Below are 26,712 nucleotides of genomic sequence, written 5' to 3' on the forward strand. Positions count from 1 at the left end.
AGTTGGAGATTCTGAAATATAATGTAACATTTAAACCCTAGTAATTCATTAATTAATTCAACAAACATTTATTGGAGTCTGAGTATACATAAAGCTGTATGGTGAATGGTCTAGGGAAAATACAAAGATGAATTAGACGTGGATTCTGCACTTAAGAAGAAACTTGTTCAATAACAGAGATAAATTATGTACCTACAGTGAAAGGTATAAGGTGATAAATCTGTAACACATGTGGAGTTAAAATCTATAGAGGCCCAAAGAGGGAGACATCCCTTCCAATGGAGGGTTCCGGGGAAACTTTCATTAAAGAACTAACATTTGATACGGGTTATTGACTCAACAAATACGGAGTGGGTGCCTGTTACTTCTGACTACCCAGAACTTGCTGGGAGTGGGGGACATAATGTTGAACAAGGTAGACATGATTCTTGCTCTCGTTGACTTAGAGTCGAAAGGGCAGATGAGCATCTAAGCAGGCAACTACAATGTGGTTTGATAAGTGCTGAGGTGGGACTGAATCAGGAGGGGCATCAGACCCAGAAGCTCGCTGAAGCTGAGCATTATGGCTGAATATCAGCTGGATGAAGAGTGGGGGAAAGAGTGTTCCAAGCATGTTTGAAGGTTCACAGATGAGATTAAGCATGCTTTGTTTGGGAAACTTTAAGAAGGTTGGAATGGCCAGAACATGGAGTGGGAGGTAGGAGAATGGGGAGCACTGAGGCAGTAGAGGAAGGCAGGACTGCTTAAGCCACATTAAGATCGCTGTACTTTATCATAAGAGCATTGAGATCCTTTGTAGGGTTAACACTAGGAAAGGACCTGATCAGATTTCTATTTTAGAAAGACCAGTCTGGTTACAGTGTGGAGAAAGATTAAAGGGCCGTGAGAGTGGTGTCAGGAAGACCCATTAAGAGGCAATGCAACGATCCCAGTGATAGCCTAGAATGGTCTTACCTGGGAGTGAGGCCATGGTGATGGACAGAAGTGTTTAGAAGGCGGAATCTACTACCAGGCCTAGTGAATGAGGAATGGAGAGGATTGAGACATCTAGGAAGAGCATGGCAGTAAGGTGAAAGGAACAGCTGAGGTAAAGACAGAGTGTCATTTGGGGAAGTTTTTTTTAGGAGAGATAAAAAGGAACTCTCCAAAGATAGCATGGTTCTTCATGACTTTCAAACTATAGAGGCTTATTATCCCGTTCTTGATTGCTGGCCCAAATGCTGACTCGTTTTTTCCCCAAGCGGAGAGGCTCTCTAGGGAAACCAGCCTGGTTCATTCTGACATGAGTATAAGATGGAGATTCTTCTTTCCATCTCAGGCCTAGACACTGGCCTCCGGCAGGCTACTTTCTAACCAAATCTTACAATTTCCTTCTCTACACAGACTCTCTGCATACTTCCACATTTCACCTCATACAACTGGAAACTCCATTCTTCTGGGTGCTAAGTCAAATACTTTGGAGTAATTTTGACTCCTCTCTTTCCTTTGTCCACTCTCAGCTCTTATTTGATATGTCTTCAAAATACATCCAGAATTAAACTACTTCACACTAATTTACTTCCATCAGATTCAAGATATATCATCTCCTGTCTGCGTTACAGCAATGGTCTTTTAGCTGGTTTCCTTCTTTCTACCTTTGCCCATCCTCCCATCACTTCATTCGATTTTTAACAGAGTAGCCAGAATAATTCCCTTAAAATATAAGTCAGATCATGGCACTCCTCTGATCAAACTTTCCAGTGGCTCCCTTATAACTGAAGTAAAAGCCAAAGTCCTTGCAATGACCTTCACAGACATACAGGAGCTTGCCTCATGGCATTCCACCTCGTATCCTTCTGACTCCATCTCCCAATACTCTTCATTTCAAATATTCCTCTCTGGCCACACTGACCTCCTCCCCAGTCCTCAATCATGCCTGGCATGCTCCTACCTCTGGGCCCTTGTACTTGCTGTTCTTTCTTTCTGGAGTGCTCTGCCTCAGAGATCCGCAGAGCCTGTTCCCTCCCCAATTCAGGTCTTTACTCAAATATTATCCTCTCTGTGAGAACTTCTCTGGATTTCCTGTCTAAATCTCATCTCTACTCGACTCTCCCCCGACACTCCCTATCTCCTTTCCCAACATTATTTTTCTCCTTACCGCCATCTAAAATACTATTTATTTTATATATTTGTCTTGTCTATTGTCTGTTTCTTCCACCCCCTAAAATGTAAACTCTGTGAAGACAGCTATTTTTTTTTCTGTTTTGTTCACGACTCAGTACCTAGAACAGGGTCTGGCACATAGTGGGTCCCCAATAAATATTTGTGGAATGAATTAAAGAACTATTCCCTCTAAATAGACTATCCCTTCTATTTCTTTTCCTCCCTGACCCTACAAACACTAATCCTATCCATTTTTAAAGGTTCCAAGAGCAATTCCTTCATGAAGACCACTATGATTGCAGAAATTAAAATTAATCTTGCTCTTTCAAACTCTCTATCACTTTCTCTATTCCTTTCTCGGGCACCTTGTACACCATAATATAGAAATGTGGGTGTGCTTAGGGGAAGGAGAATTTGAAACATCCATTCCCCAAGTCAGTGTATCTCCTAGTTCCCTCATTTAGCTCCCTAAATAGAAGAGGAGTTATTCACCTGCTTGATTCTATTTCTAGAAAACTGACTGGGCAGTGGTGGTCTTTGAGGCCATGTTTAGGTGCTTGCCCTTGAGCTTAAGCCACGTACCATACCATAACTCAGCCTCCCAACCCACTGTCAGGATTCAGCACTAGGATCTTTTGGGGCTATTATTATTTTATTTTTCCACTTAGGAGCAGAATAGAGAGATTTAGGTTTAAATTACTGTTTTATGTCTTCGTAACTCTGTGACTTGGACAAGTTACTTAAATTCTCTAAGATTCAGTTTAATCATCTATTAAATGATGACCTTTATCATGCAAGGGTGATGTGAGAGTTAAATGTTATAGAAAAGTTGTAAGCACTTTGCACAGAGTCTGGCACAAGGAAGATGCTTCATAATAGTAACTGTATCAAAATGTAAATCATAATAACCTTTAGCCACTATATTTTGTGGTCAAACTTTCGAGAATAAAAGCAAGCCAAAGGTCTTGCCTGATGTGCCCAGTAGAGCTCTCCGGCAGTCTTCTTTCAGGTTCCCTTCCTGATTTTTCTTTATGCCTTGTCTACAATAGACAGCAACTGGCAGAAAGGCAAAATTTGAGCCTTATTCATTTGTAAATCAAACCACAATTTGCATTTGTTTGGCACTTTTCAGAATAATTTTTGCATATATCAGTGACCTGCATCAACACTGTGTCCACACTGTAGGGATATAGAGACTGAGGTGTAGACAGGTCAAGTAGATTTTCCAAGGTCACACAGATAGTAAAAATCAGAAGCAGACAAGAATTTCTAACACCAAGAGGAGTGTTCTTGCTATACTATATTGCTTTTTGCTGGAAATATGCTCTCCCTGAACAATATTACTGTATCACCTTTTAAAAAATATACTAATTAAGAGAGAAAGTTAGGGAAAACGAACTAGTAACAAGATTGAGTCTTTCCTGGAAAGTGCTATGTTTCTGTTCCCTCAAATAATGCCCACTGGTGCTGCCCAAGACCTGGGCCCAGCAATACGCAGAAGGAGCTGGCCAAAAGCAAGAGCTTGGAAACTAGAGGACACACGTGTTTATGCACAGTCTGTTGAACTGTTTGTTGTTCTTGGACATCTGGGAATAACTGGCCTATGTGAGCAATATTAGGGTCTTACAGAGGTTCCTAGTGAGTATTTTCTCTTGTCATCCAAAGATTCCAAATGTTTGCAAATTAAGAATAAAATCTGCCAGAAGAAAACTAATGAAAGTTTAACCTTTGTAATTTCTCAAGTCATTTTGATGATTATATTTTTTTTGGTGCGGAAGAGTGGCCCTGAGCTAACATCTGTTGCCAATCTTCCTCTTTTTGCTTGAGGAAGATTGTCGCTGAGCTAACGTCTGTGCCAATCTTCCTCTATTTTGTATGTGGGATGCCGCCACAGCATGGGTGGATGAGCAGTGTGTAGGTCCGCGCCTGGGATCTGAACCCGCGAACCCTGGGCTGCTGAAGCGGAGTGCACAAACTTAACCACTGCATCACCGGGCCGGCCCCTGATGAATGTATTTTTAAAGAAAGACATCTTGAGGCCTGCCTGGTGGCGCAAGTGGTTAAGTGCGCAGTCTCCGCTGCGGTCGCCCGGGGTTTGTGGGTTTGGATTCTGGGCGCGCACGGATACACGGCTTGGCAAGCCATGCTGTGGTGGTGTCCCATATAAAGTGGAGGAAGATGGGCATGGATGTTAGCCTAGGGCCAGTCTTCCTCGTCAAAAAAAAAAGAGGAGGATTGGCAGATGTTAGCACAGGGCTATCTCCTCACAAAACATAAAAATAAAAATAAAAAAAATAAAGATATCTTCATCTGTTTTAACATTCAGGGTGCAACAGGGGGTCAATTCAGAGAAATTTAAGTTTGAATTCTGCTCCAGCCTTTTTCCTCCATCAGAAGAAGAAGCTCATGGCTGAGCTATCACCTTCAGGTAGCTGGGAGAGCTCTGTTGAAACATGTGCTCACAAAATAAATACAATGCTTTAATCTCATAAAACTCAGTAAGCTAGGAGCTATTTCCACTACGGATGAAGAAACTAAGGAAATCAAGATGACTGTCAATAGCTGGCAAGCTTAGCTTTTCGTGTGCAGTAGACTCAATATTTGTAGATGTGGGGAGACACTAGTTAATTAGGGAATTCTGCTTTTTATCTTTTCAGGCTTAGATCTCTGTCTGTCTCCACCCCCTCCCTAACTTCACACAATCTGAAGATGATGAATCTGCAAGATGTCATCTTACTTTGTGGTAGAGAGTGCACCTCAACTACTAAGAGCAGCAGAGCATAGAGGGTAAGAGTACAGGTTATGGAACCAGGTAGCAGGTTAGAATCATAGCTCTGCTACTTACTAGCTGTGTGACTTTGGCCAAAGTCATGAACCTCTCTGTGCCTAAAAAAATGGGTTCAGTGGTATCTAACTAATAGATTTCTATAAAGATTCAATGAGCTTATACTTACAAAATATTTGATAAAATAAATTGATACTTGCTTGGTCCCTGACTCGAGTTCTGTTACTAATAATCTGGTTAGTTTCTCCACATTCAAAATATAAAGATCTGGAAGAAGTATGTTGTCAGGCAGAGGCATGCAAAGGTGCCTAGTGTGTTCTCTGAGGAATAAAGGAAAGGCTGAAACAGTGAGTAAGGGGAAGAGAAGCAGGATATGAGGTAAGGGAGCTAGACAAGGGCTGTATAATATAGGGCTCTGGAGTGTTTTTCTCCGAGAAATATCATGATCTCATTTTCATTTGAAAAATTTTACTTTGAAGATGGAAAATAGAATGAGAGTAGGAAAACTTAGGGAATATTGAAATAGGATGCTAAGAGATTGTGGTCACTTAGTGCAAGGTAGGATTCTAAGTATATCTTGAAAGCAGGGAGAATAGGATGTCTTAATGGATGGGATGTGAGGTATTAAGGAAAAAGAAGAATCAAGGATTAGTCCAGGTTTCCATTTTAAGCAACAAGATGGCTTAGAGTGCCATTGAGGCGTGAGAAATAGGTTGGTGGGGGTAGGGAATCGAAAGTACTGTTTGACATGTTACACAGGGAGATCAGTCAGTGGCCAGTGTAATAGACCGGGCAACAGAGGCTGTTGGCTGAGATGAGGGTGACAGCAGTAGAGACGGTGAGACGTGTTCAGATTCAGGAGACATTTTGAAAGTAGAACTGACATGACCGGCTGATTGATTGGATCTGTCACAGAAACAAATTCTTTTTGAGTTTCTGATCACTCTTTTAATATACATAGAGACATTAGACTATTTTATTGGCTGTATAGTATGCCCTTGTATGGATATAGCATGATTTAGTTTTACTAGTTCTAGAATGTCTTATGATTTCTTGCTTGGGTTATTGCAACAGCCTCTTAACAGAACTTACTGCCACCAATCTTGCCTTGCTCGAATCTGTATATTTCCAAGGCAGATATGTAGAGAGTGGTCTTTCTAAAGCACAAAACTGATTTTGTTAGTGCATTATTAAAACCATTCGGTTGATAACCAAATTATACCCTAAATGCCTTGCTTGACCTTCAAGACCTTTCCTATTCTGCCCTTGATTTACCTTTCTATTCTAATCCATAATACTCCATATACCAGATAATTGGAATTTCTTGCAGCCACATAATAAACTCTTCTCTCTTGTATCTGGGCCTCTGTGCACTTCACTCTATACATCTGGAACATACTTTCCTGCAGATTTGCTACTTATTAATTTGTGTGTACTCTAGGACTCACCTCCACTCAGAAAATTTTCATTACCCTCCTCTAGTTCAGAATTACGATTTTGCTGTGTTCTCCTACAGTAGTAGTGTGCTGATGTTTATTATACACTAAATACCCCATACAGAAATTGCCTGTTTACATATCTGTCTAGACTTAAGGCTCTGCCTTTTTTCTCTCGTAGCCCTGGTGGTCATCTGTGGCTGGTTTCTAGTACACTGTGGGCTCCCGGTGGACAAAGATTCTATGTCATTCACAGCGGTAGCCCTTGTGCCTAGCACAGCACCTGACACATAATTGGCACTATTAATATATATTTGAGTATATGAATGAGGCCTGATAGATGACAGGATATCTCAAAGGGTGTCACCAAATACCAAGTCCGGTCTTCGGATTGTCAAATCAGTTTTTTAGAGCAATCGTTCCTTCGTAGAATGGCACTAAGCAAAACTAAATAACAAAGCAATCTCGTGTGCTTCCACCATCTGATAAAACCACAAGAAAACCAGAATTCAAAACACCACTGAACCATGCATGATTCTTGGATCTTTTTCCTCCAGTATCTCCAGGCTTGGACTTGAAGGCAGCCCAGACATGGAACTATGCGCAAGTGCAGGCAGAAGGAGCTCCAAGAGAAGCCTTCTATTTCTGGTCTGAAGAGCGGAAAGGAGAGAGAGTGGGGGAAATTCCATTTTTGTTTTTCATTTGTTTGTTTTCTTATGCAAGCCTCCAGGTAGCCCTGCAAAGGTGGTGGTGGCAAAGGCAATGGCAGTTGGGCAAGCCTTCTCTGTGACCAAAGGAGTTGTGTCCCAAGAGTATGGGGAAACTCCCTGTCATTTTTTTCCTTTCTTTAACCTTTCCTCACTTGGATCCCATGGCAAAGGAGTCAAAGGATCAGGAAGTGTGAGACAGAGGTAGAAACCTAAGCCTCAGATTTCTACCCAGAGGACAGCGTGGGGAAGGGAGAGGCTAGGAGCTGGAAAGTGTCAGGGAGACTGTGGAGATGGAGAAGCTCAAGAAAGTGATCTCACAAAATTGAACATTAACTCCTGGGCTCCCTGCTGAGTTATACAGGCATGGATTTGATCCTAGTCAGCATACCAAGGTTTTCAGAAGTGAACTACGGGATATAACACTGCCTAGGTCCAAGACTGGCCACTCAATGAGGCACATGTGCGGAAAACTCTGACAGCACTGCAGAGGCTTTGAAAACTGCACTGACAATGGAACCAGAGCCCATAGAAGGCGGGTATGAACTTGTAGCCTGAAGCTAACCGGGTTGATTTCCTGTTTTGTTTTGTTTTGTTTAATCCATATTCTCTATAAGATGACATTATATTTGAAATGTCCAGAATCATGAGATGACACATGGAGTAGGGAGACTGTCCATCATCGCTTGGGAATGGTGTAAGGGCCCCACCACCTTTACTGATCTTCTGTCTGCATTTCCAAATTCCCCACCCTCTGGTTGACACAGTCTTTCTTTAGATAGACCTCAGAGTTATATTCAGTTCCTTTGTTCTTGCTGCTGAGGCCCTAGAGAGAAATTCTGGCTCATTAGTGAGTTTATTCATTGACTCATCCAGAGATTAAGTAAGTTATTGATTAAACAGACATTTATTGAGTCCTTACTGTTTGTCAGACCCTGTGTTGGATGCTAGTGATACAAACACGAGTAACATAGTATCTCTTTCCTCAAAAAAGCTCAGGATGTGGGGTACAGGCTCAGTGACAGAAGTTGGGGGGGGTGCTCAAAGAGTTTACCTTATTAGGCAAATTTTAAAGCCCTGAGTGCACGCACATAATAAAATGGCTCATTTTATCCAGATGTCTTTTCTTATCCACTAAGGAGTAGGAAAGAGAGGACATGTTAATTAGTTGGCATGTTAAATGCACAAGAGAACTGGACTTCATTCAGCAGTATTTACTTTGTTCAAGGATTATTTTTTAGGATCTACTACCGGCCAGGCCCAATGTAGGCATGAGGATTTGTGCCAACCCAAACTTGCCAGCTGCTCTCAGGCTGGGTCTGCCTCCCCGCAGCCTGGAGAGAGGAAACGGAAGCAGGGAAGGATGGCTGTCCTCTCTCTTTCTTCAAACACTGGATCCCTGATTTAGAACACTTAACAGTCAATCCTAATTTTACTATTGTTTAATCAAATCAGAAGGCTCCGAAAGGATTAGCAGAAACTGAAATCCTCCAGTCTGTGATTACGATTTAATTTTACAGCGCTCAAAACATGTTCTTTAATTTATCTGGGGAACCAGAAATTTGACGCTTAGTAGCTGTTAAACAAGGGAAAATCAGACTGTCTTAACAATGTGGAATCAGAGAATGTCTGAGAGACAAGGGGCTTTATAAAGCATCTAGTCTAGAAGTTACAAAAAGGCTTGGGCTCAATTTGGCCTTTAGATATGTTTTGTTTGTCCTAAATGCCATTTTGTGGGAATTTCACATAAAAATCCAGCTTTATAGACTCTCTTCAAAAAATCAGATGTCACAATACTGGCTTCACATTCTCGCGTGGCAAATGCTGACCTGCTGCCATCTTTACATCACCTCTTTGGCCCCTGCACTCATCTGAGATTGGGACCTCCTAATGTGGTCCAATAAACTCATTTTATGGACGAGAAAAATAAAATAAGGCCAAGAGAGGGAAAAGGATTTCCCTAAAGTCATACCTTCGGTTGGTAGCAGCCGGCCCCAGACCCCTTGTGTCCAAACTCTCGGACTAGTGCCATTTTCATATGGGAGGCAAAGGAAAACATGACTTAAAATTGTTTTCAGCAAATTAACTTAAATATTATTTAAACTCTATAACCATAGAGTAATGAAACTGGCAACAGTTTATTAAAAAAATCTCAAGTTAATTCTTTGTGTTAGCCCTTATACTAGATACTAAAATACTTTCAGATTGTCCTCATTATTTCCTCTCTACCCACCAGTAGGAGAAGGATAGTAAAGGGAAGAAGGATGTAAGGGAAGGGATTCAATTATTTTCTCGGAAGGAGATTATAAATCTGGAAGATGCCATTGGATAACATACTGTAACATCGCAATGAAAAAATTGAAGTGAAACAAATTCTCCCTACTCTCGTTTATTTTCTGAATCTACTCATTCCTTATGCATATGGCAAATGGATCCAGTTATGCTCAGTGGATGACACAATAATTTGTTTCCTGCAGTGACAGAAGGGCAGAGCATCCCCCAAGCCAGAATTAATCTTTTGCCGTTGTGTGCTCCCACAGAAATGTGTTTATACCTCTATTAAAACACATAACACTTTCTGCCATGCATTAGAATTATCTACGTGTTTGTCTTTGCCCATCATAGAGCATGAGCACACTGAAGGCTAAAACTGTCTTGTTCATATTGTATCTTCCACAATTCCTAACATTGTGACATAGAGGGGGCAATCCATTCCTTCATTTAACATTTACTAAGCACCTATTTTGTGCAAAAGCCTCTAAACATACCATGAGATTCAGAGATTAGTTCAGAATAGATAATCAGTTCTATGCAGATCGGCCCCACGTTGATCTTGCTTATTGTATTGCTTATTGCTGTTTTATTTCCATACCCAGAACAGTGGTCAACATTGTCAATAATATATTGATGGGCACATGAATGATGGATGAATATGCATAGACTTACTGTATGGAACTTAATAGTGGGCCAGACACATGAAGACGCAGGAAACTTCTTGGGAGCGTAGATTAAGATTAATAAAATAAAGGTCTAGTTATGTGATCTAGGGCTTGAAAAGAGACTAGTGATGTCAAGAAGGAAAGAACAGTCTGTGAAAGGGCTGAAGTAATTGATGACATCATATAAATCATTCACTCTCTTTCCTAACACTGTATGTGCCTTTTCTGTGTGAAGAAGCATGGCAACACTGGGAACCCAGAGCTGTATCCACACACCTATAGAGATACCAGTTTCTAATATCTGCAGTCATTCCAGTTTATCTGTGCCTGAAAATTGGGCAGTTGACCTCTAAATGCTCATATTGAAATGCAAATGAACATAGCAGCTGCAGACAGAAGACATGTCTTCAGGGAGCTACAGAAACTCAACAGCGATTGTACACTTCCACGTGCAGGAAACCAAATTTTAAATTTGAATGATTCACCATGAACAGCCGGTTGGCAGCCCTCTGATGGATATGTTATTTCAGATAGCATATCTCTTTCATTCACATTGCAGTATTTTGAGGAACTTCCATATGGTGTGTAAATGAAGGAAGAATTCCAGAGGGAGAAGGCTGGTGGTTATGATATTATTTAAAAGAGTATGTGGCAGAAAGCCATAGCATTACATTCTCTTTACTATACTAAGACCAAACTCTTAGACCAGATCTTTCCCACTTGGCCCTATCTGTCTGTCCATCTTCATCACCACTATTCTTTTCCATTTTAGCTGTGTGTCATAATATTTCCTGAAGATGTGGCTTTCTCATCTCTATCTGATTAGCTTCCTATCATACTTTAAAACACAGTTTAATGGTCATTTTACTCTGAAGTCTTGCTAGAGTTTCCCAGGTAGAATTGAATAATTCTTTTTTCAGGGCTTCCTCATTTGGAAAACAAGGAAAATAATACCTTCTTGTAAAGTTGTGAGAATACATATTGTACATATGTACATATGTGAGACAATACATATAGAAGTCATGACACCAAAACAGGTACTAAATAACAAGAAAGACTTGCTCTTGTATATGATACAAGAGATCGCTAGATTAGTCTAAGATATTTGTAAAATTAGCACTCCCTACCTTTGAAAATTTGAGAATTACTATACTTTTTTAATTCACAAAATGTTCCAGAGTTTATGCTTCTGAAAATGTGATGCTAAAAATTTAAGTTCCATTAAGACTTTTACTTCTAATTAAAAATAACAAGCATGCTAAATGAAAACCCCATCTCTTATAATAAGCAATGTAACTGAAATGAAGTACAAAATTGAAAAAAATGAATTACATTTACATTGCAGAAGGTATAAACCTTCTGCAAAGAATTCAATCACAAAATGCCGACTTTATAAATTGTACATATGGAAGACTAATTATCATGTCTAGTATAAGAGATTTGTTTAGGGTAAAAAAACTTGTGCAAGATGATAGACATGGGATCTTTTTTATCAAAAGTGTTTATGAAGCTCCCTCTTCTGAGTGTGCTAGTTAACTATACCATTTGTAATAGCCTCTTTATTATGAACCTTATTGTAAAATCACAACAATGTCACTTTCAACTACGACAAGAATTGTTTTCTGGAAAACATTTTATTCTGAAATATTTCAAAAGCAGTCATTAAAAGAGAAGAGATGGGAGAAGAAAGTATCCCACAGGTGCTCAATGCTTTATATTAATGACTTCATTTAACCCTCCCAGCAAACATATAAGCTAAGTGTTATTTTCTGCCTTTGTTTAGATGAGAAAATTTGGGAGCAGAGAGTTAAAATAAAATGCCCAATGACATAAAGCTAAAACATAAAGTAGACTTTCAAACTCAGTTCAATCCAGCTCTGTAGGCTGACCTCTGTGCACCAGTATCATCTCTAATGAACTTCTTATAAACATAAGAAGGTCACTACTGCAAATGTCATTTTCCTCCACTTGAAAACAAGAATAATCATCTCTACTAACTTCTGAGGGTAGCACTTGAGGAGCAAAGGAGAGATCATATGTGAAAGATTTTGGTTAAGAGTAATAGGTAATATTTATTGAGAAATTATTGTTATTCTCATTTAGCCATTACCAAAGCCTTGTGAGTAGATACTATGATTAGCCACATTTTTTATACAAGGAAACTGAGGTTCATATATGTTTAATAATTTTTCCAAGGACAAACAGATTGAAAACACAGCAAATTTTAAAGCATTGATAGTATCTGCACTTTTGCAAACCCTCTAGCACTGTATTAACAAAGAGAATCAGGGAGGGTTGCAATATAAGAAACCATTCTTTGAAACATTAACTTTCTTATCTCTTAGGCTCAGTCCCAACTTAACTCCATGTCATCATGTCATCAGACAGATAAAGTCATCAGAGCACCAGACACATAGAACACGCACTAGGTCCTTTCCAGGGGGCTGGTATTTAATACTGTTGAGGAAAACTCCAATAACATGGAAACCACTAACTAAATCTCCTTGAGACTATTCAGTGAATTCTGCAAAGTTCCAATTTGGAGTCAATGGTGGACATGATCTGAAACTAATGTTTTGCATTTGCAGAATGCAGCACAATATAATAAAAAGAACATAATTTTAGAGGCTTGGATTCAAATTATAGCTCTTTATCTGTCAGTTATATGTCCTTGCCTGGGCAAGACAGTACATCTCTTTAAGCCTTAGTTTGCTCACCTGTAAAATAACAACAACGATAATATTATCTTAGGATCAAGTGAGAGCAAGTGAATGAAAGAGCAAGAGGAAACCATTTTGCAATTATAACAGATTAATATTATTATTTTATAATCTGTAGATCTGAGTGCCAATTATACCCGTTCTCCAAGAAAATCTGCGAGCTGGTTCATTCTGGCCTGACATCTATCTACAGTGAAATAATTCAGAACTGAGATATTATTGTCCTTTGAAAAGAATTCCTGCTTCTGAGGTCTAATTATTGCTAGAGGTCAAGGTCAGACCTGCCCTTGGGAATATTAACTGTGGCCCATCTGTAGATCTTTCTACCCTATGTCTGAAATACTTCTTTTCCCTGCTTAGGCTCCAGGATTAATCCATTAAAAAAAAATTAGAATGGAAAGCCACAGAATTAAAAAATTAAATGATTCACAAAGACATTTCCATTGTATGCAATCTCTTATTTAAAAAGAACATTTTCTAAAATATTATCATGTTTAAAAGGAAGTAACAAAGATAAGCAACTGTTTAAATACACAGTTCTCCTTGCCACTATGAATATGCTTTGATTTCATGATAACCTGGCCTTCAGTCTCTTTGATTCATGGGATTACCAAGTCAGCACAAGGCTCAGAGATGCATGCTGGCGGGAACCATCAAGGGGAGGGGACACCTGTCTCCCGACACCTGGTATTTTAATAAATATGTAATATACGTTCATTTATTAATTCAACAAGTATTTATTGAGCACCAACTATATGCCATGGCTGTTCTAGCTAGAGTTTTCTGCAAATATTTGCTAAGCATCTAGTGTATTCTATAATCTATTAAACTGCCTCATGACACAGAGAAGTCAATCCCACCTGTATGCACATGGGTTACCCTATTTGGAGTCATACAGTTTGAGACTGCTTTGCCACTTACTAGCTGTGTAATCTTTGGCAAGTCATTTAACGTCGTTAAGCATTATTTCTTCCATTTTCTTCTCATTTTTTTAATAAAAAGACACTAATAGTAGCTATCTCATAAGATTGATGGGAGCATAAAATGAGACAGTGTTTGGAAAGTGTGGGTAAGAATAGAGCCTAGTGAGCAAGTAACTGCTTATTAAATGTTGATTATGATAATGATGGCAATGAGACCATTTATATCATTCCCAATTATTGAGTTAAGCTGTAGTAATCTTCATTATTTGGCTGCATAGAATCCAAATCCCCTTCCTAATTTTGATGAACTCCTCATTGTACCTAGATTCTAGAAGGCTGCATAGTCCTTTCATTAAGGAAGTTGAGGTAGCCTTATCCTCTTGTGTTCTCCATGCCCTGGCTGCTAGGAAACGAGAATATAACCCAGGCTCGGTAAATTGGAAGCTTATTCCCAGGAATCTGGAGAAAGTGAAGTGAAGCAAAAGGATGGCCAGTATTTATTTGCAATGAAGTGAGTGGCAGGGTCCAAATGCAGTTATACTCTGGCCAAACTACTAAAAGCTGAAGTTCTTGTTTCACGGCCCTAGGGAGCGGCTCCAAGTTTCCAGACTTGGTCTTCCAGTTATCAATAGATCCTGGAAGTCCTTCATATTCTTCCAAATCATACTATTTATTTATATTTACTTATTTTACTTAAAAGAGCCAAGCTAAGACGGGTTTCCAGTGATTGTCGTTTGGAAAAGCAAACTGTTATCAGCTGGACAACTACTTACTAATTATTTGAATTCCAATTCAACTATTAATTTTTATAGTAATTACTGGTTTGGCTCTATCCAATGTTCCATGAGTTTGAATGGGTGCCTACAGTCCAACAGAGGCAAATTATTTAATTTCATATTAAAGTAGAACCACGGACCAAAAAATTTCCTGAGCTGAATTTTTAGACAAAGAGAATGCAGACATCAAATTCAGTTCACTGCTCCTGCTTTCCCTCGTCTGAGAGCGCAGATGCCTTGCACCCTGGAAGCTGACTTCATAAGGGAAAGCAATCTCCAATTACCTGTGACTGGTTGACCCACTGTGACTATTTTGATTCTCTTAGAAAAAGAATCACCAGGTGAATTTTCCTCTCTCTTTCATCACTGATTGAGGCTTAAATATTGCCTGAGAGCATAAAAGGAAACCCTTGTCCATGGCTACTTCTTTACTTCCTGCAAAGAAACTGAGAAACATGGGAGAAGGAAAAATGGCAACAGAGAAGATGGAATAAGAAACTGAAAATTTCAGGCATCAAGAGAATTCCTAATAAAGAAAACTTGCCATGTGCTTCTGAGACAATCAATTCAAACACAGTTTTGTTTTCCAAATCTTCCGCACAATGTCCAATAGCACCTAATTATCCAGGATTTTAAAAATTTCCTCCTTTTTGAAACAATTTATTGTATATCTGATAAGGTGCTCTAGAACCATAAAATACCCTTGAAAATTGTTTTTATATTTTGTTAGAATTTCCCTGATGCAACATATGTCAATTCAAGCAGCATACGGAAAATATTTTAACCTGAAACTTTCGTGGAAGCAAGAGTTTGCTCATAGTTTATAAATGCACAAATTTCTAGTGTTTCTCTCTACTGTGACCTCTAGCGTTTGTGACTTCTCTTTGTTTGAGTTGCATTCTTCATATAATGTAATTTTTTGCTGAATTCTTTCTTAGAATCACTTCTTAGAATCACTATCTTAGAATCACTCTTTCATTTGTTCTGAAGTGTTGGGATTCTTAGCTCTATAAAATTGCTAGAGAAAAATATTGTGTAGAAGAAAAATACTAATAGTCACATAATTTATTAAATTTTACTAAGTGCCAGAGACTACGTGCTATGGACTGAATTGTGCCGCCCCTCAAATTCATATGTTGAAGCCCTAACCACCAGTGTAATGATATCTGGAGATGGGGTTTGGGGGAAATAACTAGACTTAGATGAGACCATGAGGGTGGGGCCCTCATCATGAGATTAGGGTCATTATAAGAAGAGACACCAGAGCTTGCAACAGCTCTCTTGGAAGCAACAGCTCTCTTGGAAGCAACAGCTCAAATATCATGGATATATTAAAAAAATTGGATTGAGAGGGTCAGTGGGCATCACCATGGTAACAGATGGATCCTCCAATTCTTGTAGTCACTTTGGAGTAGAGTAGCATTTACACATCATGACAAAAGTCTGGGGGTTGCTGCCTATCAGCAGCAGTAGGACGGTATAGCAAGTCAGGGTAATTAATATTAGCTTCTGTGATAATCCTCGAATTTCTAGGAGCTTAATACAATAAAAGTTCATTTCTTGCTTACATCACAGTCTGATATAGATTGTGAAGCTGTCCTGAATCTTCCAAATGACTCAGGGAACCAAGTTCTTTCTATCACATGACTTGTGAATTGGAATGCTGTCATTATGATCCGTAAACAAATAGAAGCCCTCTTCATAATGGACACTTCTATTGCATCATTACTTTCCTGTTTGCTCAGGCTATTCTCTCTGCTTGGCCTCTCCTCTACACTTACCCATACCACATCCAAGCTGTCCCTTCCAAGCATCCTTGGATACCCTGACCTGCACTGATTTCTCCTATCTATAGACTTCCATGACTCCTACTAGTTGAGTTGCACATTCTAGCAGTGTTTTAAAGCTGAGAGACCTTGTGGCAGAGTGAACAGAGTGTGGACTGTGGAGTCAGACTAAGTTCAAATATTGACAATGCAACTTGTCCTGGAAAAACTAGTGAACCTCTCTAAGCTTTAGTTTCCTATTAATCAAAATAGTTATACCACTACTACCCAATAGGATTGTATGAGGAATAAATGATACTTCTGTACTTGAATCTCCCTTCCACAGTGCCTGGCAGATAGAAGCACTCAATAAAGGGAGGTTCCCTCTGCTTTACTTTCATTAATTAAAAATACCTACTGCTTCCTCTGCTACTGCCTGGATCCAAGCCGTTATCCCTCATCTTATTACTGCAATAGCCTTCTAATTATTCTCCCTGCTTTCTTTTTCTGCCCACACCTACAGAATAATACGTCTATTCTTAATATGACAAGGAAAGTGATCTTAAAAAAAAAAGCCAATTCAAGTCCTTCCTTTGCCCGAAGCCTCTAATGTTTTCATGTTTCACTTGAGTAAAAGCCAAGGTCAATGCACTGCCAATAAGGATGTGTAAGATCTCACCCTCTGTTACTTCTTTGCTATCATCTACTACTAGTTTTCCCCAACTTTCTCTGCTTCAGCCACACTGGTTTTCCAACTGTTTCCTCAAATATGGCAGTTCACACCCCTCTCTAGGCTTCGTACCTGTGATTTCCTACACCTGGAGTCATCTTTCCCCATGTCCACCTGGGTTACTCCCTCATCTGCCTCTGAGATTTATATAAAGTAACATCATTAAGGTCATCCCCCACCACTCTATTTAAATTGCATCCTCCCTAACATTCTAAATCCTGCCTGCCTGCTTAATTTTCTTCTTAGCAATCATCACCATCTAATATGATGTATAATTTACTTATCTATTTTATTTTAATCTGTCTCCCCCTAACAAGAATATAAGCTCCAGGAAGGCTGGCATTTTTGTCTATTTTGTTTACTGCTATAGCTCCAGCACCTACAAAACAAAATAATGAGAGACACATAGTAGACATTCAGGAAGTATTTGCTGAAGAGATAAATAACCTCTTTAGTTTTAACAGTATATCTTTTATTCTTTTATGTAGATAAGCTGAAGTCAAGTACCAGATCATATGCTTCCCCTGGATTCCACCCAGCATTACCCAATGTTGTAAGGCTGCAACAATAATTTACTAACGAGAATTATCTTTTAATAATCAAGCTTGTTCACATCACTTTCTCAGGGACCATATCTTTGACAGAAGGCTCTCTTGTCACCTCAGCGCCACATCACATCTGTGGGGGACAGTAGCTTCTTTATTTAGTAGCCATCTGGCCTGGGTGTCAGTTCTCTACAATTTTTGAAGGTTGTGACACTGGCAATTACTGAAATGTCAAAACACCAGGCCAACCATGAGGGCTGTGGCAGCATCCCACATAGTTGCCACAGTGATGTGAGTAAACTCATATATAGCATCTGACATTCAGTCATAACACTAAAATTAAAATTAGCTCTATATATTGGCTCAGGGAATGGCACCTGTTATAAGGCAGGTAGACTGGACTAAAACACCAATATTAGTATGAAGACTAAGGCCATCGAGAGGCAGAAGAAACATCTGTTTGTTTTTATTTTACGTCATATTCTGATAATATGCTGTCAATCATCATTCTTAGCCTGGAAATTATTGGAAAATATATTTATTAATACCACATGGTGCATTTATTTTTCACAATAACTTAAATGCAAATATTTTGTAAAGCATAATCTATTGTGATAACTTTATAAGTGCAAAGTTTTAATATAACATTTCTAGAGATTCCTTTATAGGATCTTTACATATGTCATCTTGTTTTATCTTCATAATGACTCTAAAATATAAGTATTATTTAAATTGTGTAATTGAAGAAAGCAAGGCTGTGTAACCAGCCCAACGTTACAGAGCAAGTGAATGGTAGAGCTGAACTGAACGCAGGTCCTCACTTGGAAGCTCTCACTCTTGTCCATTACACAGCACAGCCTACTGAGCCATCCGAGAGACTAGGAGAGAATCCTGTGCTGGGCAGCTCAAAAGGATGTGTTTAGGGATCAAAAGCAAGAGGAGAAAATTCTATAAAATAAATTTCTGTTTGGTTATGGGCATCAAAATCACAAGAGATAAGAGAGAGAAAGGATTTCCTTATTGCTAGAATTCTCTGCAGACTAAGAGTAAGTCTGGCAAGTAGAGGATTCATTTACATATACATATTTATATATATTTATTTATAGTTAAACACTTCATAAAAGCTTTAAAGTACAATTGACATACAATAAACTTCACTTATCGAAAGTGAACAATTTGAGAAATTTTCTTATATGAATACTTTTGTGAAATCATCACAATAATCAAGATACTGAATGCATCCATCACCTTCTAGAGTTTCCTCACGGACTTTTGTAATCCGTCCCTCCCCCTATTCCCGTTCCCAGGCAACCATTGATTCACTTCCTGTCACTGTAGATTGCTTTGCATTTTCTCAAGTTTCATAGCAACCGAATCTTTTAGGATATACTCTTTCTTTGCCTGGTTTCTTTCACTCAGCACCATTATTTTGAGATTTGTCACATGGTTAGGTGTATCAAGAGCTCATCCCTTTCTGTTGATGAGTAATATTCCATTGTATGGCTCTGCCACAGTTTGTGCATCCTTTCACCTGCTGATGGGCACGTAGATTCTTTTGAGTTTTGGACTATTACAAATAAAATCACTAGGAACATTCTGGCTTAAATACTTAGGAGTGGAATGGCTGCACCGTAGGTATATGTTTAACTTTTTAAGAAACTGCTACACTATTTTGCAAAATGGTTTGATCATTTTACATTCCCACCAGGAGTGTATGAGAATACGTATTCCTCCACATTCTTACCAACACTTGATATGACCAGGCTTTATAATTTTAATCATTCTAATAAATGTATAGTAGTATTTGATTGTGGTAGAAATTTTCATCTTCCTAATGATTAATGATGTTGAGCATTCTTTTCATGCACTGATTTGCCATCCTTATATCTTCTTTGATTAAGTGATTGTTCAAATATTTTGCCTATTTTTTAAAACTGAGTTGTCTTATTCTTTATTTTTGAGAATTATTCATAATCCTGAACACAGCTAAATTATTTGCAAATTCTCTCAGTCTTGGCTTTTCATTATCTTTGCAGCATCTTTTGAAGAGAAGAGTTTTTAATTTTGATGAAGTCCAATTTAACCATTTGTTCTTCTATTGATTGTGTTTTTGGGATCACATATAAGAAATATTCCCAAACACAGTCACAAAGAGGTTTTCATTTTTTTTAATTGTAGATCTTTTATAGTTTTAGGTTTTGCATTTAGATCTAAAATTGATTTTGAGTTAATTTTTATATATGTTGAGAGGCATAGATTGAATTTTTGGGTGGGAGAGGGAGGATATGGATATCCAAATTATCCAGTACCATTTGTTAAAAAGCCTATTCTTTCTCCACTGGATTACTTGTGCACATTTGTCAAAACGAGATTTCCATATACATGTGGGTCTCTTTCTGAATTCTCTATTTTATTCAATTGATCTATTTGTCTGTATTTATGCTGATACCACACTGTTTTGGTTAATCTATTTTTAGAATAAGTTTTGAAATCAGGTAGTTTTAATCCACCAACTTTATTCTTTCTCAGAGTTGTTTTGAGCATCCCAGGTCCGTTGTATTTACATAAAAAATTTTTAGTCAATTTCCACTAAAAAAGACTATAAGATTTTGATTGGAATTCTTTGAATCTGTAGAGCAATTTTGGGAGAATTGACATCTTAACATTATTGAGTCTTCTGATCTATGCACACAATATCTCTCTCCATTTAGTTAAATCTTCTTTAACTTTCTGAGCAATGTTTTATAGTTTTCAGCATAAAGATTTCACATCTTTTGCCAGATTTATCCTGGAGTATTTAATATTTTTAATATTATTTTAAATGGTACTCATTTTTTATTTCACTCTCTAATTATTTACTGGTATCATATAGAAATACAATTGATTTTTGTATATTAATCTTGTATGTTGCAAACTTAAGAACACACCAGAACTTTTTTTATAGATACTGTCAGATTTTCTAGATAGTCAATCATGTCATCTGTTAATAAGGACAATTTTACTTTATTGTTTCAAATCTGGATGTCTTTTATTTCTTTATTTGATATATATTTCGCTGACTAGAACTTGTAGCGCTAACAGCCAAACTCCTTGCCTGATTATAGGGAGAAATCTTTTTATTAGGTTGAAGAAGTTTCTGTCTATTCCTAGTTGGCTGAGAATTTTATCAGAAATTAATATTAAGTTTTGACATTTTTAACAATTTATAAGTTGTTAATACAATAAATTACATTGATCAAAATTTTTGCATATTAAATCAACATTATACTTTGGGATAAATTCTACTTGGCCATGATATATTATACTTCTAATATGTTATTGGATATGATTTGTTAAAATTTTGTTTAGAATATCTACACCAATTTTTATGAGGTATGTTAGTCTGTGGTTTTCTTTTCTTGTGATATCTTGGTCTGGTTTTGGTATCAAGGTAATGCTTGCCTCATTGATTGAATTGGGAAGCATTCCTGACTCTTTAACTATCTGGTAGAGTTTACGTAGAATTTAAAACAGTTCTTCCTTAAATATTTGGTAGCAATTCACCAGTGAAGCCATCTGGCCTGGAGTTTTCTTTGTGGGAAAGTTTTTAACTACAAATTTAATTCCTTTAATAGATATAGGACTATTCAGGTTGTCTATTCTTCAGTGAACTTTGGTAGTTTGTGCATTCCAAGGAATTTCTCCATTTTATCTAAGTTGACTAATTTATTGGATAAAGTTGTTTTTTAAATATTTCTTTATTTTCCTTTTCATACCTGTAGACTCTGTAATGATATTACCTCTCTCATTCCCGATATTGGTAATTTGTATTTTTTCTCTTTTCCTGATCAATCTGGTTTTTCAATTTTATTGATCTTTTAAAAGAACCAAGCTTCATTGATTTTCTCTATTATGTTTCTATTTTATATTTCATTGATTTTCATTCTTATTTATTACTTCCTTTCTTCTACTTACTTTGGGTTTAATTTGCTCTTCGTTTTCCAACTTTGTTAAGGTCATTGATTTGAGATATTTTTCTTTTCTAATATAGCCAATTAACACTATAAAATTTCCCCTAAGTATTGCTTTAGCCCTCTGAATTGTAAGTTTTTCCAGTCTGACTGCTGGGGACAGGCACGGGTCCTTGTCCCATATGGGTGCCAGGAGCACTGTTCTCTCTAATCCCTTGGGGTGGTTCTTTCCCAGGTCTCAAGTGTTATCCTCACATGCATGTATTGATCAATACTCAGCTGAGCACTCAAGAAGGAGCCTCTGCAGATCTCCAGAGTTCTCTTTCCATGCAGCTCTCTCCTCTTTGTTCCTGTGCTCTGCAAACTCTAGCTTTCTTGGTCTCTCTGAACTCTCAGTTCTATCTTCTTAACTCAGAGGGCTCCCCTCATTTATTTCTTGTCTCTTAAGAATAACTGCCCTTCATTGCTTGATGTCCAGTGTCTTGAAAACTGTTGTGTTATATGTGTGTATATATATATACACACATATATATATGGCTGTTGTTATTTCAAGCAGGAGAGTAAATTCAGTCTCTATTATTTCATCTTTGTGGACACAGGTATTTTCCCGTCATGTCTTTAAGTGTCTTCCCATATATCATCATATTTAAGCCTCACTAGAGTCTTGTGAGTTAGGTATTATTTTTAACAATCATCCCCATCTTACACATGAAAAAACTGAAACTCAGAGAGGACTAGTAGTGGCTACAGGTTGAGCTTCTTTACACACAGATCTTCTGGGTCTAAATCCAATGCTTTTTACAGTGCACCTGTATGCCTTAAGTGACTGATTCAGCAAGCTTGTCAGGTCTGTTTTTGGTTATTTTAAATATCTTTAATACATCTTGGGTTCCAATTCCAGTGTCTTAAGAGTTTGGAAACATTTTCAGTTTCTAATGCAAGGGCTTTCTTCTGGGAATCTCTTTGAGTACTTTTTGATGGTGGATATTCATCGCAGAAAATTACATGCACTAACACTTACTTGGATAGATACTTACTCTCATTTCTTAAACTTTGGAATTCAAATAAGAAATGTGACAGATTATGTTTCTCAAAACTTTGATATGTCAGTATCTGGGACCTTGATCTGGCTCTATGTTCCATTTCCTTAAAGCAGACTCCAAGATGGAGAATTTTTTTCCCCCTGGCAATGAAAAGTATCAAAAAGTAAAAAAATCCAAGAATTGTATTAAGCCAAAACTGTCACATCAAATTCTAATTAATTCTTTGGCTGACATAAAGACAGAAATGGGCTCTGCTCAACATACACTAGGATAATGTGATCAAATTTCTTCTTCAATGTATGGTTATTAATCTTGTTCTAGCATAGAGAAGTGTGGTGCTCAGTGTTACGTAAGAGGGTGCGTTCATAGCAAAACAAAAAAAGGAGATGCTGGATTAAAGAAAGATATTGAAATTTTTTACAACAGGATTGGTCCTTTTCCAATGTGTTGATGTACATTATTAATCTCTAAAAAATGGATACAGAATGTAATAATCCCAATATACATAACCATGGATTCTTTTTTTCACACTGGATTAATTTTCTTTCCAAATGCAATCTTGGAAATGTCAATATATGCCAGTGTGAAGAATCTCTAATCTAGGGGTTGGCTGTGGCACTTAGTTCATTTTATTTGGCTGTTGAGATGCTTTTCCTATAGCCCAGATACTCTCACCCAGACAATTATTTCCTCTCAATGCACTGTTTTGGCTTTTCCAGTCATATTTTCAGACTGAGGGATGCTGAAGTGTTTTGAGCAATGGCTAAAGCACTAATAAGCATTTTTAAAGCAAACAAGATAGCAGAAAAAACATCTGATGCATAAGGAAGTATCCTTTAACTAACCCCCCTGAAATCCTCATGAAACATATTCATCAGAAAGAATGTGGACATCTCTAGATGGAAACTTACTGTAACAGAAAGGGAAAAGAAATACTTCCAAGCTAGTGGAACCAACCTTTTTGAATATAGGAAATCCCTTTAATGTCAAAAAATTCCACACACTCCATAAATGTTATTTGTACTTTTAGTATCTTTTGATATAGAAAACACATGGTGGCAATAAACTACTAGATTTTGGTAATTAAAAACATTAATTTATAATTTGTTAACTGCAACAGCTTGTGCATAAAAATAAGGTATATGCATGTATAAATACACACATGTTCACAAAAGGTTATGCAAGGTATAGTTCAGTCTACTGACAATGCTTAACCACATAAGAACTCTACACCCAGTCAACAAATTGATAGTGACCCCTGGGTGACTGGGATCCACAGATTGGGAACTACATTTTTAGATCCTCTAGCCATTGTAACACTACCTAGGTCTAAGAGAAATAAAGTCACATTTATTTAACAATGTTTATCAAATACTTCCTATATACAAGGCATCGCGCTAGGAATTTGGAAAACAGAGATGAGTAAGACAGCTTTTATCCTTGAGAAATTTATAATTTCATTGAGAAAGGTGAATATGAAATGTTTACATGCTGATGTAACAATGCGAAAATTCTATTTATATGTTGGTGTAATATAGTGGAAAAAATTATATTGCTGTAGCTGCTTTATGCTCTGTGGGGATGGGATCATTTTTTTCTATGGAGTAAATGACCTTCTGTGTGGCAAAGTAACTTTAGCAGCAGCTTTGGGCTCAAAAGGTGAGCACCTCCTTTCCAAGGGTAGAGTTTTGAAGGAGACAAGAAAACACAGAAACAGCTGAACAGCTCTGCATGTGAAATGGAGAGGTATTTATTTTGGGGTGTAGAAATATTTAGAATAAAGGAGGTAAGGGTTATAGAGAAAGAAAAGGAGAGAGATCAAGCAACATGGTGGCAAAAAGAAAGCTGGTGTGTGGGGTGGGAGTGTGTGTGGGAGAATACTGTGGAAAAATTGGATTGGAAAAAATGTTAGACTGGATATAGTGACCATCAGACTTTTATTTGGAGGGGGATGGTTGTTAGGGTAAATTCTTATTAAAGTAAAACATTAACACAGAGAAGAGCAAAAATCATAACTATACATTAATTTTTCTCAAAATAAACACATACTAGTAACCACCACTTGCTCAAGAAATGGAACATTACTGGAACCCCAGAAATGCTCTCATGGCCAAAGTACTTTTATCTTGCTCTGAACCCATTTATCTCCTCTTCATTTTCTTGACAGTAGCTTGGAACACACATAGATGCTCGTGTGAGTGGTTACTTGGTGGCGTAAAAATAAAGGAGTGGAAGAGCTGTGTTCAATATCTGGACTGGTATATGTGACAAAAAGAAGCCAAAAGGCACAGGAAGTGAAATGTGAGGGAAACCGTTTCTTTGAGAACAGGAAAGTGGAGTTATTGGAAACCGTGAGAATATAAGCTCAGTGGAACTGACAAATATCTTGAGGTAGACTTTTCACTGAGCAAGACTTAGCATGTGAGAAAGTATGAGGACTTCAGTGGGCATGCCACCCTAAAACGGAAGATCACAATCTGTGACATGGCTGGAGCACAGATTTCATGGGTTTAAGGAATAGAAGACGAGACTTGAAAATGTAAATGACCAATTTCAAGAATTTTGACTGGAGCAGAGGAGTTGGGATTCCTTTCTGTAGATATGGAAGACCAAGGAAACCTTTAAGAATGGGCATAACATGATGAGATTTGTTCTTTAGATGGACACCTTTGGGACTAGTTTTCAGCATAAGATGCAAGAGGAAGAAGCTGGTGTCAAAAAGAAGATTAAGTAGGGAGACTATTCTAATACTTGAGGTGAGAGATAATGAAGAACTAAACCACAAAAGTGGTGTAAAGATTTTAATTCAGGCAGCAATGAAAAGGAGGGTACAGATGTGGAAGATGTTCAAACAGTAGAATTAACAGTATTTGGTCACCAGTTGGCTGTGAAGAGGAAAGAAGGGGATTAAGTGAGGATCACTTACTCCTGCATCTTGGGAGACAGGGTAGATAAGTGCCTCATTTACTTAAACTGGAGATGCAAAAAGGAAGAACTCAAAGTTTGGGGCTGTGGTTGTAGAAGTTATAATGAGGTTAGCTTTAGATATATAAGTTTAAGGTGCCCTCAGGACATGCAGGTGAGAACGTTTGTGTGTTAATGTCATAAATGACACCTCTGGAAGTTACTAGAGCTGACAGTGAGAAATCATAGAAAGGAGACGGTAAATGAATGTCAATGGGTGATAACTGTAAAGGAAATGGGTCCTTATATTGGTTCAAAAATAGAATAGCATACAGTTATTAGAAAACAGTTTAATTTAATTCTCTGTAGCTTTTATTACAGGGTTATCTAAGCGAAGAATTAGATTACGTTTTTAATACTTTTAATTTCTAATTTAAGTTTAATGTAACTGTGAAATTTACGTAAAACTTACTGAAATCAGGCTCACTGTTAACAGTATATAAACCTGGATTCTAACAATACCACATAGTTAAAACACTTAAAGGCTACAGTAATATTTTGATTTCAGTTTTTAAACATTTAAAAATAAAACCAAAATTAACAAAAGTATAAACATTTTAGACATTATAAGTGACAGGCTTTATTTATACATCAAAATTGGGGTTGCCGGGGTGGTGAGAACTAAGAATAAAGAGTAAAGGAGGAACTTCTGGTGTTAGGTAGGATGGAGAAGAAAGCAAAGGAAAATTCTTTTGCTGCATCACTTCAAAAGACCAAAGAAGTGCACAAATAAAAAATTTTAAAGGCAGTGAAGATGTGTGGCAGCAACGAAGACAAAATGAACTAAAAGAGAGGAGACTTGCAAAAGTGGGCAGGTATCGTTAGCTGCTTTATTGTCTGAGGGTGTCTGCAGGTTCTGGACCCAAACTGATAATCTAGCTTGGTCTGAATGAAGAGACATTACTTTCCTCCACCATAACAAAGTACCACTAACTAGGTGGCTTAAAACAACAGAAATGTATTTTCTCACAGTTCTGGATGCTGGAAGTCCATAATCAAAGTGTCAGCAGGGCCATGCTCCCTCAGAGACTCTGAGTAGAATCCCTCCTTGCCTCTTCCTAGCTTCTGGTCGTGGCCGTTAATCCTTGTCATTCCTTGGCTTTATGGTGCATCACTCCAGTTTCTGCCTGTGTCTTCCCATGGCGTTTTCCCTGTGTGACTCTCTGTTTCTGTCAGTGTTCCTCTTTTTATAAAGACACTGGTCATATTGGATTAAAAGCCCATCCTACTTTAGTATGTCCTCATTCTAACTAATTAGATCTGCAATGATGCTATTTCTAAAGTCA

At 37.8% G+C, this 26,712-nt stretch overlaps 1 protein-coding gene across 1 annotated transcript in view; it reads right to left on the reverse strand.

The window, feature by feature from the left end:
* The window catches only part of GRM5 (glutamate metabotropic receptor 5), a 668,354-nt gene that overhangs the window by 94,483 nt on the left and 547,159 nt on the right, over positions 1-26,712 (reverse strand). The window lies entirely within an intron of this gene.

Source organism: Ceratotherium simum, chromosome 7 (genome assembly GCF_057802395.1).
Source record: "Ceratotherium simum simum isolate JZ-2026a chromosome 7, ASM5780239v1, whole genome shotgun sequence".
NCBI classification, from domain to species: domain Eukaryota; kingdom Metazoa; phylum Chordata; class Mammalia; order Perissodactyla; family Rhinocerotidae; genus Ceratotherium; species Ceratotherium simum.